The sequence below is a fragment of the Bos mutus genome, chromosome 11 (genome assembly GCF_027580195.1).
Source record: "Bos mutus isolate GX-2022 chromosome 11, NWIPB_WYAK_1.1, whole genome shotgun sequence".
NCBI classification, from domain to species: domain Eukaryota; kingdom Metazoa; phylum Chordata; class Mammalia; order Artiodactyla; family Bovidae; genus Bos; species Bos mutus.
In genome coordinates this window covers 46,985,598-47,000,291 of record NC_091627.1, presented here as the reverse complement: position 1 = coordinate 47,000,291, position 14,694 = coordinate 46,985,598, and positions in this window count along the sequence as shown.

Genomic DNA, 14,694 nt, shown 5'->3' with positions numbered 1-14,694 from the left:
GTGGACTATGTACAAAATTCTATAAGTAAAATACCCAGGGCAACTCAAATGTGAGTTCAAGAAATTGATTGTATTAAGTGTCCTTAAAACTCTGTCTACTCAAATACTGTTGTACCATGTGAATAAAGTTATTTGTGTTTGTGCAGATGTCTTTTAGGTCATATTCAAGGGGGATTTTGGAAACAGCCCAGGTTCTTGGTGCTTTGATCATAGGCATTTAGAATCAAATAACATTACTGCTAACATCATGGAAACTTTCAGTAAGTAGGACTTGGGTCTCCTCGACATAGTTCCCTTTGAATTCAGTCCTGAAATCTTTCTTGTCCTGACAACTGCTTTTTTTTTCTAATTTAAATATATATATATATATATTTATATATATAATATAATAATATATAATAAAAAGGCAGAGAGGTGAAAATGTGTGTTGAGCCTGATAGCTGGAGGCGTGTTGAGAGTTAAGAGTGAAGTGTGGTGAGGGGTCCGAGTACGGTAACTCTGAGGATTCCAGGCTAGAGAGAGGTACTGGGTAGAGAATGCAGTAAAGTAGTGTGTGCTGGGGGTGGGGGTCTACAGTAATATCCATCCAGAGCCCTAGAGTCCAGGAACTGTCTACAAGCACTGAAAAATATTGGTCTTTCACCTGATGGTAACATTAATTTTTTTTTGCCTGCATCCCACAGCATGTGGGATCCAACTTACCCTGTCAGGGATGGAGCCTGTGCCCCCTGCAGTGGAAGCACAGTCTTAAGCACTGGACTGCCAAGGAAGTCCCAACATTAAAAATTTTTTAATTTAATTATTGTAAAATACACATAAAATCTACCACCTTAATGATCTTAAGTGCACAGTTAAGTAATACTAAGTACACTCACATTGTACAGACATCACTTACATCCACAGTACTCCTCATTTTGCTGAACTCTAAGTCTACCCATTAAACACTAACTCCTCATTTCCTACCACCCCAGCCCCTGGTAACTACCAACCTACTTTCTATCTCTATGAATTTGACTACTCTAAGTACCTCATACAAGTGGAATTGCAGTCTTTGTCCTTCTGTGACCAACTTCTTTCACCCAGCATAATGTCCTCAAGGTTTATCCATGTGTCAGAATTTCCTTTCTTTTAAAGCCTGAATAATATTTTTTTTTTTTTTTTTGCATATTCCAAATGTTTATACATTTATCCATTAATGAATACTTTGGGTTGCTTCACTTTTTGTCTACTAAAAATAATGCTGCTCTGAATGTTTCAAATTCTAATATGAAATTTCAGACCTAGATGACCATTTATTTCCATATGAGTATTTCCATATGAGGGCTTCCCTGGTGGCTCAGATGGTAAAGAATATGTCTGTGGTGCTGGAGATCCCAGGTTCAACACCTGGGTTGGGAAGATACCTTGGAGAAGGAAATGGCAACCCACTCCAATATTCTTGCCTGGAGAACTCCAAGGACAGAGGAGCCTGGTGGGCTACAGTCCATGGGGTCGCACATGGGGTTGCAAAGAGTCAGACACTATTGCATAACTACTAACACTTTCACTCTCTTTTTGTTTCCATATGATGTCATGATTTCATTGCCTATATCTGTGTCTGAATTTATAAAACCAAGTTACTTTTTCACAAACTGACAAGAGTATTGAAGAATGAATCCATAAATGGTGCATCTATGTCAAAGTAAAGGCCAGTTTCCTGGTGAGTGGACTGTACTAGCTGAAGTTTTGTAAAACTTTCAGTAGAAGAAAATGGTAGGAAAATGGGCCATCAGTGCCTACGATAGTACAGACACCCGAAATTCCAAAAAGACCAATCAATGTGCCACCACTATGGGGTGAGTCAAATTCAATGTTAACTTGAATTTTATTAGTTTTTATGCTTCTGTTTGTATTTTGTTTGTAAATTTGTTTTGATTTGATTTTTTAAAGATACCTGGCTAAAAATGTTCAAGACAGCTCTGATTTTTCTGAAAAATGTTAATTAGTTTGGCTGCGCCGGGTCTTAGCTGGGGGACTCGGGACCTTTGATCTTTGTATTGGCACACAGGGGTCATTTATCGCGGCATATGGGATCCAGTTCTCTGACTAGGGGCACAATGCTCCCCTTGCATTGGGAGCACGCAGTCCTAGCCACTGGGCCACCAGGGAAGTCCCTGTTTTGATTTTAGAATTGAATGAGAGCACTAAAGATATTCAGTTTTATGTTTCAACACAGTTTAAAAGTTACCCTATATATACTGAACAATTCAAGGTCATTGTGTGTGTGTTGCGGGGTAAGTCCCTGAGAATTCTACTACAGGATTAGGTTATTGATTACCTGGGAGATAAATGGAGATGACTGTAGTGACAATTCAGGGTTTAAGGATGAGGGTCTGGAACAGAGAGGTGGCAGAACACAAAGTAAAGAACATCAGTTTCTGGTTAGATGTGGGAAAATGAGAGGACTCGACAGTGACTCCTGAGTTTGGAAACCTGATGGTCAGAAAGAGGCAAGTCCAAAGAAGTGACTGGTGGGAAGGAAATGATTAGCTAGATTTTAGCTCTGCTGAACTTGAGATGTTTGCCTGCGGGGCAGGAATAGAGATGCAGATATAGAGAATGAACCTTTGGAACAGTGAAGGAAGAAGAAGGTGGGACGAATTGAGAAAGTAGGATTGACATATATACACGTGTTTGTAAAACAGATAGCTAGTGACAAGCTGCTGTAGAGCACAGGGAGCTCGACTGGTGCTCTGTGAGGACCTGGAGGGGTGGGATGGGGTGGTGGGAGGCTCAACAGGGAGGAGATATTTGTATACTTGAGTGGATTCACATTGTTGTACAGCAGAAACTAACACAACATTGTAAACCAATTATCCTTCAATTAAAAAAAAATTACAGAAAAAGTTGTACAAGTAGTACAGAGAACTATATATGCTTTCACTCAGATTCCCCAATTAACTGTTTGCCATATTTGTATTACCATCCTCTCTCTCCATAAAATTCATATGTTTTAAGCAGTTGAGAGTCAGATGCAAACATACTGTATCACTGAAGCCTTAGCACTTCAGCACAAATTTCCAACAAACTGGGACATCTTCCCACGTAATCAACCATCAATTAACATTGATACACTTGCTGACTAATCCACAGGCCTCACTCAACATTTGCTGGTTGTCCCAGTTATATTCTTTGTAGGTCCAGGATCCAGTTCAGGATAACACTTTCTGTTTAGCCATCATTCTTTGGTCTCTTCAATTTGGACAGGTTCCTCAGACTTTCTTTGACTTTTTTGACCTTGACACGTTTGAAGATTGCAGATCAATTACTTTGTAGCATGTCCCTCACTGTTGGACTTGGCTGATGTAACTTCATGATTAGGTTCAGGTCATGTACCTTTAGCAAGAATATTCAAGAGGTGATCCTGTGATCTCAGTGCATTGTATCAGGAGGCATGTGCTGTCATATGTATTGATGTAATTTAATTTTTACCACTTGGTTTTGTCAGATTTCTCCCCTGTAAATTAATAAGTGGTTTTTACTTATTAATAAACAATATTAGTTGACAGCCTACAGAAAGGAAAGCCTTCTCTTCCCTCCTACTCAATCACTTATTCAATATATCAGTATGAACTTTTAGATCCTGTTTTGTTCAGTGGGTTATAGTCCTTTACGATCATTATTTATTTGGATATTCACATGTTCCCAGATAGGGCCAAGGGAGCCCCTTCCAAATGGCTCTTGGATCTTTAGACATATTTGAGCACTCTGTTGTATAAGATGTTCCAAGCTCATCTTATACTTTCTCTGCCCCAGCCCTGGAATCAGCTATTTCTTTAGGGGAGAATGCTATTCCAAAAATAAGATCTGCATGCTAGGCATGCTCATAGCTCCTGGGTTATCATTGCTTCTAGAATTTTTCAGTGGACAGAGGTAGGAAATGTATGTATGCACAAACACATAATATACACATATGCAGACATATAATACATATTAATTATCTACAAATGATCCTCAAACTTAGTGGCTTAAATAATAATTCTGTATTATCTCTCATGGTTTATGAGGGCCAGGAATTCAAAGTGCATACAATGGGGAATGACTTGTTTCTGTGCCATGATGTTTGGGTCTTTGGGGCTGAAATCATCCAAAGGTTGTTCATTCACATGTGTGGCACTTGCTGCTGGCTGTCAGGGTCAGGAGCTATCCCTGGAACACCTACATATGGCCTGCCATGGGACCCTGGCTTACTCACAAGTTGGTGACTGGATTCCAAAATCAAGTAATGAGAGAGAGAAAGAAGGTGAATTTTTATATCCTTTTTATAACCTAGCATTGGAGGTCATCTAAACATTAAGTTCTAGACTAGAAATCTTTTCAAGAAAGTTAGAGATACCAAGGAAACATTTCATGCAAAGATGGACACAATAAAGGACAGAAATGGTATGGACCTAACAGAAGCAGAAGATATTAAGAAGAGATGGCAAGAATACCAAAAAACTACACAAAAAAGATCTTCATGACCCAAATAAACATGATCGTGTGATCACTCAACCTAGACCCAGACATCCTGGAATGCAAAGTCAAGTGGGCCTTAGGAAGCATCACTATTAACAAAGCTAGTGGAGGTTATGGAATTCCACTTGAGCTATTTCAAATCCTAAAAGATAATGCTGCTAAAGTGCTGCACTCAATATACCAGCAAATTTGGAAAACTCAGCAGTGGCCACAGGACTGGAAAAGGTCAGTTTTCATTCCAATCCCAAAGAAGGGCAATGCCAAAGAATGTTCAAACTATTGCACAATTATCTCACACACTAGCAAAGTAATGCTCAAAATTCTCCAAACCAGGCTTCAACAGTATGTGAATCAAACTTCCAGATGTTCAAGCTGGATTTAGAAAAGGCAGAGGAATCAGAGATCAACTTGTCAACATCTATTGGCTCATAGAAAAAGCAAGAGAATTCCAAAAAAACATCTACTTCTGCTTTACTGATTATGTAAAAAGCCTTTGACTGTGTAGATCACAAAAACTATGGAAAATTCTTCAAAACATGAGAATACCATACCACCTTACCAGCCTCATGAGAAATCTGTATGCAGGTCAAGAGGCAACAGTTAGAACCAGACATGGAACAATAGGCTGGTTCCAAATTGGGGAAGGAGTTTGTCAAGGCTGTATATTGTCACCCTGCTTATTTAACTTATATGCAGAGTACATTATGTGAAATGCCAGGCTGGATGAAGCACAAGCTGGAATCAAGATTGCCAGGAGAAATATCAATAACCTCATCTATATAGATGATACTACCCTTGTGGCAGAAAGTGAAGAGGAACTAAAAAGCTTCCTGATGAAAGTGAAAGAGAAGAATGAAAAAGCTGGCTTAGAACTCAACTTTCAAAAAACTAAGATCATGGCATCTGGTCCCATCACTTCAGGGCAAATAGATGGGGAAACAATGGAAACAGTGACAGACTTTATTTTCTTGGGCTCCAAAATCACTGCAGATGGTGACAGCAGCCATGAAATTAAAAAACGCTTACTCCTTGGAAGAAAAGCTATGACCAACCTAGACCACATATTAAAAAGCAGACACGTTACTTTGCTGACAAAGGTCTGACTAGTCAAAACTAGTGTTTTTCCAGTAATCATGTATGGACACGAGAGTTGGACTATAAAAAAGCTAAGCACTGAAGAATTGATGACTTTGAACTGCGGTGTTGGAGAAGACTCTTGAGAGTCCCTTGGATTGCAAGGACATCCAACCAGTCCATCCTAAAGGAAATCAGTCCTGAGTATTCATTGAAAGGACTGATGCTAAAGCTGAAACTCCAATACTTTGGCCACCTGATGGAAGAACTCACTCACTGGAAAAGACCCTGATGTTGGGAAAGATTGAAGGCAGGAGGAGAAGGGGACAACAGAAGATAAGATGGTTGGACGCCATCACCGACTCGATGGACATGAGTTTGAGCAAGCTCCGGGAGTTGGTGAAGGGCAGAGAAGCCTGGCATGCTGCAGTCCATGGGATCTCAAAGAGTCAGACTGACAGACTGGACTGAGTGAGACATTAAGTTCAGCCCACATTCAAGGGCAAGGAGATTATACTCTACCTTTTGAAGGAAAAGAATTTTTTAAAAACCCACCAAAATGTGGATCTACTTTAAAACCACCACAGTATCAATATCTATAGCTATCCTTATGAAAGATCATGAGCTCATACCAAACTTTCAATTCCAATCCAGCAAGGTCTAGTCTAGCTTCCCCTGCTCCATAATTTCCTTCCCTGATAGTGAGAAACCTGGTTCCCATTACACTCAATTTATTTCTGTATTTTCTCAATCCCACTGTATGTCACTATGCAGCAAACACAGGGCCATATATCCCTGGCTCCACTGATTTGGTTATTATTATACTGGAAAAGTTTATTTTTTTGAAAGTCTATTTTTTAAATAAATTTTTAAATTTAATATTTATTTTATATTGGCGATACAGCTGATTTACAATGTTAGTTTCAGGTACCAAGCAAACCGATTCAGTTATATATATATCCATTCTTTTACATATTCTTTTCCTATACAGGTTATTATACAATGAGTCGAGTACCCTGTGTTATACAGTAGGTCCTTATTAATTATCTGTTTTATATATATTAGTGTGTATATGTTTAAAAATGGTAAAAATTAATTTCTCAGTCATGTCTGACTCTTTGCAACCCCATGGACTGTAGCTTGCCAGGCTCCCTGTCCATGGAATTCTCCAGGCAAGGATACTGGAGTGGGTAGCTGTATGTTATCCCCAAACTAATTTATCCCTCCCCTCCACCTTTTCCCTTTGGTAACCATAGATTCAGTTTTGGAGTCTACGGATCTGTTTCTATTTTGTAAATAAGTCCATTTGTATCATCTTTATAGAATCCACATATGAGTGATTTCATGATATTTATCTGTCTGACTTACTTCACTTAATATGATAATCTCTAGATCCATCCATGTTGCTGCAAATGGCATTATTTTATTTTTTATAGCTAAGCAGCTATTCCACTGTGTATATATACCACATCTTCTTTCTCCATTCATCTGCTGATGGACATTTAGGCTGCTTCCATATCTTGGCTATTGTAAAAAGTGCAATAATGAACATTGGGTTCGTGTATTTTTTGAATTATGTTCTTTGTGAGATAAATGCTCAGGAGTGGGATTGCTGGATCACATGGTAGTTCTGCTTTGATTAGTTTAGGAAACCCCCATATAGTTCTCCATAGTGGTGGTACCAATTTACATCCCCACCAATGGCGTTAGAGGATTCTCTTTTCTGCACAACCTCTCCAGCATTTATTGTTTGTAGACTTTTTGATGATGGCTGTTCTGACTGATGTAAGATGGTATCTCATTGTAGCTTTTTAAAATTATTGTATTTACTTATTTTTGATGTGGACCATTTTTAAACCTTGTTTTTGTCTGTGCTGGGTCTTTGTTTGTCCAGACTTTTCTCTAGTTGTGGCAAATGGGGGTTCCTCTCTAGTTGCAGTGCACTGGCTTCCCATTGCAGTGGTTTCTCTTGTTGCAGAATAAGGGCTCGAAGGCACACGGGCTGCAGTAGTTGTGGCTCCCAGGCTCTAGAGAACAGGCTCAATAGTTGTGGCTCACAGGCTTAGTTGCTCCACAGCATGTAGGATCTTCCCAGATTCGGGATCAAACGTGTGTCTCCTGCATTAGCAGGAAGATTCTCTACCACTGAACTACCAGGGGGGGCCCTCTCATTATAGTTTGGATTTGTATTTCTCTAATAATTAGTGATTTAGCATCTTTTCTTGGGCTTTTTGATATGTCTTCTCAGGAGAAATGTCTATTTAGATCTTCTGCCCAGTTTTTGATTGGGCTGTTGGTTTTTGTTTTGTTTTGTTTTGTCTTGTTTTTATATTGAGCTGCATGAGATGCTTGTATGGTTGCTTAATTTGCTAATATTTTTTTCCTTTCTGTGGGTTGTCCTTGTTTTGCTTATGGTTTCCTTTACTGTACAAGAGCTTTTAAGTTTAATTAGGTCCCATTTGTCTATTTCTGTTTTTATTTTCATTACTCCAGCAGATGAATGAAAAAAGATGTTGCTTATGTTTTCCTCTAAGAGTTTTATAATAACTGGTCTCACATATAGGTTTTTAACTCATTTAGAGCTTATTTTTGTGTATGGCGTTAAAGAATGTTCTAGTTTCTTTTTTTAACATGAAGCTGTCCAGTTTTCCCAACACCACTTATTGAAGAGCCTGACTTTTCTCCATTATATAGTTTTGCCCCCTTTGCCATAGATTAATTGATCATAGGTCCATGGGTTTATTTCTGGGTTTTCTATCCTGTTGCATTGATCTATATTTTTGTTTTTGTGACAGAGTCATACTGTTTTGTTTACTGTAGCTTTGCAGTATAGTCTGAAGCCAGGGAACCTGGTTCCTCGAGCTCTGTTTTTCTTTCTCAGAATTGCTTTGGCTCAGTTCAGTTCAGTTCAGTCACTCAGTCGTGTCCGACTCTTTGCGACCACATGAATCACAGCACACCAGGCCTCCCTGTCCATCACCAACTCCCGGAGTTCACTCAAACTCATGTCCATCGAGTTGGTGATGCCACCCAGCCATTTCATCCTCTGTCGTCCCCTTCTCCTCCTGCCCCCAATCCCTCCCAGCATCAGGGTCTTTTCCAATGAGTCAACACTTCGCATGAGGTGGTCCAAGTACTAGAGTTTCACCTTTAGTGTCATTCCCTTCAATGAACACCCAGGACTGATCTCCTTCAGAATGGACTGGTTGGATCTCCTTGCAGTCCAAGGGACTCTCAAGAGTCTTCTCCAACACCACTTTGGCTATTTGCAGTGAAAATTAGCATTTCCATGCAAATTTAAAATTTTTTCTTCTAGTTCTGTGGAAAAGCCTATTTTTAAGAACATTTGTGACAAAAGGATGATTTCCATATTTATAAAAAAAAACTGTTAAGAGCACTCAGAATCATAAGAATTATTTCACCCATAGAAATAAGAAAAATGTAAATAACTTAAAATGGTAATTTTTGTAAAAGTATGAAGTCATGATGAGCATTTAAAAATTTGGCCATTAACTTTTATGTCTACACATATTATCTTTGCCTATTTTAATTAATTTATTTTTGGCCACACCATGAGGCTTGCAAGATTTAGTTCCCTGACCAGGGATTGAACCCAGGCCCTGGCAGTGAAAGCACTGACTATTAAGCACTGGACCACGAGGGAATTTCCCTCTTTGCCCTTTTTATGCATTTGTGCCAAGGCCACCCCTCGGGGTGCTCCTAACCAATATCTGAACTGGCAAGGGTTACTGGCAAGATTCAAGACTCCTTCAATATGAACACTGGCTCTAGGTGTTGCCAGTGGGTTGTCTGGGAAATCTAGACTGGTGGTGGCTTAGCAGCTAAGTCGTCTCCAACTCTTGTGACCCCATGAACTGTAATAGAAGTGTCAATTTAGGATTGTTTGGAGTTTGGTGGTGTACAGGTGTTATGCAGAGGGGAGGGTGAGGATAAGACAACAAAAACATTTTTAAGTGATTCGTTCATGCTTGGAATTGTTCTAAGAACTTCAGTTGTATTCATTTCCTTTAACTTCACATTGCCTATGAGGTTGGGGGCAGATACTGCTAGTTATCCCCCAATATCTATTCTTTCTTGGGAGCAGGACTCCCAGGTGTCGGCCAGCCAGGCCATGTAGCTGACTAGAATAAAGACGGCACTTCCCAGCTTTCCTTGCTGGCTGTTGCCATATGAACTGTTCTGACCAATAGGATCAAAGCAGAAGTGCTGGGCTGTGTCTTACAGGTTGAGGATGTGCTAGTGCTCTTTCTTCTTCCTTCTGGTTGTATTGATTGGAGTCGGACCCTGATATGGAAGCCATATTTTGGGGATTGGTGATGTAAACTCGGGCCCTGATGATTGTGTATCTTTCATACTCGCCATGGACTGCCTATTTTTATGTGAAAGGAAAGGGCTATCTTGTTTAGTATTATTTTGTTATTGCTACTTTGCTACTAGCAGTTGAATCTAATAATAATACAGACAGGTGGTGATACTATCCCCATGTTACAAAGTACAAAGAGGTGATGAAGTACAGGGAGGTTAGGGAAATTGCCTAAGGTCACCCAACTGCTAAATGAGATCTGAGACTTGCATCCAAGCACTGAGCTGCAGCAGAGCCTGTCAGCATGGTCTAATTCTGCTATGGCAGATACAGCTCAGTACAGTTTTTCACGTTAGTATAGAGACTCTTCACACTGGCTTTCACACTCTCCTCCAAATGTCTTCATTGAAGTCTTTGTGCCCATTCTGCATGCATCCAGCCTACTTACCCCCGGTTACTTTCCCATCTTTGCTAATGCTTTTTCTCTTGGTCTGGACCGACCTCTCCCATTTCCAACTTCAAGGTGCTTTCATATTTCTTCATTCCCATCTTCTTTTACTCCTATGAAATGATTCATTCAACCAATATTTTCCCCCTATGTATTAAGAATGACACTACTTATATATCATCCCGGGAAGAATCAAGAAAATAGTCACTGAAATTATTTTCTGTGTTCTGTAGTTCATATGAGGAGCTCCAGTTAAGAAAGGCTAATAATAGACATGCAAACTGAAGTCAGTAAAAATGACTTGCTCAATCTACAGCATATGGAAAAGCTAAAGACAGGAAATTCCTGTGCTAAACAGCCTCTCATGTTATTATATAAACTAATCTATGGGAACCATGTTAACATAAATCCCCTTAACTTCTTCTGTTACCTTTGCCCCCACTCAGTCAACCAAAATTTATTGAGATCTGCCGTGTACAAAGCACTGGGGATTATACTATGTGCAAAACAGATCAAGTTAGTTATAAGCTAGTGTACTTATCTTTGTTTGCCACAGCAGTGGCTTTCAAACATAAAATAAAAACAAGAACAATCTCACTTAATGTAACCATAGCATATTTCATATATGGGATGATTTAAGAAGCAATGTTTCTTCTTAAACATATCAGGCCTTCCCTGATAGCTCAGTTGGTAAAGAATCCACTTGCAATGCAGGAGACCCCAGTTCGATTCCTGGATTGGGGAGATCCGCTGGAGAGGAGATAGGCTATCCACTCCAGTATCCTGAGCTGGAGAATTCCACGGTCTGTATAGTTCATGGGGTCACAAAGAGTCGGACACAACTGAGTGACTTTCACTTAAGAAGCAATGTTTACCTTTACCACAGGTAATCACTCTGATACTTAAACTGTATTCTATTTCATTAAGGTAAAAATGATGATGAATGCCTGTTAAATTGATTTTACAGCCTACTCACAGGTTGGAAATACAGGTTTGAGAACTGTTCATTCCCTTTTCCATTCAGTTATCCAAACAAACATTTACTGGTGCCTACTGTGTGCTGGGCACAGCTCAGAGAGCAGTTGCTGAGCCCCACCTGCCTTTGTGCTCATCTCCTTCCATTGTTTCTGGGACTCTCTGCTCCACAACCTGACCCTCTTTTCACAAGCTAATCCCCATCAACACATGAAAACATTTAAATGGAAAAGGCAAAATCTCCCTTCTCCACGTATCTCTACACAGCTACTGCCCACTAGTCTTAGCCATCCTGTCAAACATTTTAAAAGCATGGTCTCAACATTCTCACCTCCCATTCATTCTTCTATACACTGTGACTTGACTTCTGCCGTCATTCACCAAAACTGCTTCCTGGAAAGAGCCCAATGGCCGTCCTATCAAATCCAAAGAAGAATTTGTCTATTATCCTACTTGCCATCTTCCATAGCTAACACTGTGACTACTCCCTCCATCTCAGCCCTTGGCTTCCATGATCAAATATCTTCTCTGTTTTCTTCCTGCTTCTTTTGGTTTCCCTTTTCAGCTCCATCTTCTCTGCCAATCCCCTGCAGGCTGGTCTCCAGAGGTAATCACCTAAGTCCTCCTCCAGGCTCTTTTCATTCTAGCCTCTCAGAAAGGTGGTGACTAACCAAGCTGAAAGTCCCAGTCTCTTAAAAACACTTCCTCAAATACACCCAATATCTGATACACTCCTAGTTTCCATTTCCAAATGCTTCTCATATCTCGTCTCCTCTCTACTTGGACAAGTATTCCCCGCTTCCAGTTTTTACCCACTCCTGTCAAATTGTCATGATTCTAAAACACAAGTCTGACCTCGTGACATTTCTCCATTTATATCACCTCGGTGGTCTCTTGCTGCCTACAAAGTCTGTGATCCTCAGCAGAGCAAATGGGGCTCGTTATGAGGTGGCAAGTTTGCCCCACTGCAGACTCATCTCCTGCAGCCCCTACTCCATGTCTCGGTTAGAGCCCCCTTGTGCAGTGTGCTTCTCCAGGCTTCTGTGCCTGGGTGGACACTTGCTGCCCTTCATGCCTAGTGTCCCCTTTCCTCTATTGAGCACAAAGCCCTCACATGGACTCCACTGGTGGACCAACGGTTAAGAATCTGCCTTGCAAAATACAAAGAAAACAAAAACAAACAAATGAAAAGAATCTTCCTTGCAATGCAGGGAACGAGGGTTCAATCTGTGGTTGAGGAACTAAAATCCCACCTGCTTTGGAGCAACTAAGTCTGTGCACCACACCTAGGGAGTCCCTGCGGCACAGTAAAAGTCCTGATGCAGCGAAGATCCCGAGTCCTGCAATTAAGACCTGAGGCAGCTAAAAAAAAAAAGAGTCCTAACTTTCAGACCTCCTCTGAGAAAAGAACTATGTGAGCACCACACTCCCTGAGGGAGAGGCACTTTCTTTTCTGTGCTCCCAAGGCACCCTGGGTTACCCTGAAGGTGAATTCACAATGGTCTCTTCACTAGTGACTGATCCCCATGTCTTACTCATTTTTCTGATGACATGAGCATACAGCAGAACTGGACACACAGTAGATGCTCGATAAATGTAGCATAATGTTTAGCCACCTAGCACTATATGGTTACAAAAGGCTAGAACCCACGCACTGACCCGAAAGATGCCTTGCCTCATTCCTGCCAAAATTTTTTTTTAATAATCTCTAACTTACAGAATCATTGCAAAAATAGTTTAAGGAATCTCAGATACGCTTCACCTGAATTCACCAGGTGTCACCCTTTTGCCCCCACACTTGCTTCATTTGTCTTCTTTTCTCTCTGCACTGAGTTAATTGCAGACATCGTGACAATTTACCCGCAAATATTTCAGCATGTCTCCCAAGGTCGAGAATGCTCTTCTCTAATAAATAAAGAATGCTCTTCTTTGTAACCAAAGATTAACACTCAGAAAATTTAACCGTTGACACAAGGTTACCCAGTATGTAGTCTGAAATGAAATTTAAATTTCCCCAATTATGTAATTTTAAATTGTTTGGACCCAGAAGCTCTGTTAGGTGATTGTTTCCTCATGATCAGATTCAGAATAAGCATTTTTGGCAGGAATACTAGGTAGGTGACGGTGTGCACCAGTTATGTCTTTGCTCCATTATTGGTGATGCTGAGTTTGATCATTTGGTTAAGATGAGTTACAGATTTCTCTCCTGTAAAGTTTACTTTTCCCTTTTGAATGTAGTAAGCTAAGTGTGGGTGTATATATCTTCATGTTGCATGATTATCTTCTTCCCCAACAACTTTTTACTCATCAATTTAGGTGCTTTTTATCCAAAATTTTTTCATTGTGGTAAAACACACATAAAAGTTAACACTGTAACCATTATGTTTACAGTTCAGTGTTGTTAAGTATATTCATAATGTGCTACCATTACCACCGTCCATCTTCAGAATTCATTTCATCTTGTAAAATGGAAATCCTATACCCACTAAGTAATAATGCCCCACCCTCCCTTCAACTCCTGGCAACCACTGTTCTTTCTGTCCCTATAATTTTTGCTCTCAATACTTCATATAAGTCTAATCATGCAGTATTTGTCTTTTTGTTACTGGCCTAATTCACTTAATATAATATTAAGATGCTAAGTTCACACTAAGAGCATAATATGAATCTCAAGTTTCACCCATGTTGTGGTTTATGTAAGAATTTCCTCCCTTTTTAAGGATGGAATAGTATTTCATTGTATTGCTAATCCAATTCTTTTCTACTTGATACCTTGTGTTCGCTCTCCATGCTTTTGACAAAGTGTAAAAGGTGAAATCAAAATGCCATTTCGTTTGGGGGGGTCAAAACACTCTGAAGCAGTCTGTTTACAAAATTGTGATAGGTTTTGGAAAATGAGGTTGGAATGTAGTATCTCCAGTAAGCAAATGGAGAAAAATACCCTCCCCCAGTTCTGAGAAGACTAGATCACAGGGAGAGGACAGGTCATCACAGTGGAGCAGAACGGAGAAGTAACCTGCAGACTTCCAAAGTTCATACGTGTTCTGCCTTCTAACTAAACATCCTCAGACCTGTGGGCAACATTTTCCAAACAGTTGACGCAAAGTTTTTGCTGGAAGGTGGAAATTCGTTACAGGAATCATTAATTTCTGTACAATTGCATCAAGCTGCAATAATACACTCTTGCAATCTCCTTCTTTTGTCATCTCCAAAGGATCATCACATGAATAAAATGTAAACATTCCCGAAGTAACTAAGACCTTGGTGGCCCGTGCTACTTGGACAGGTGTTGGAAAGGCGTGAGAGGTGGCGTCCAGGGGAGAGTCAGAGGGCACCAACTCCTGAGAACTTTCCACAAAACAGAGTTGTGCTGTAA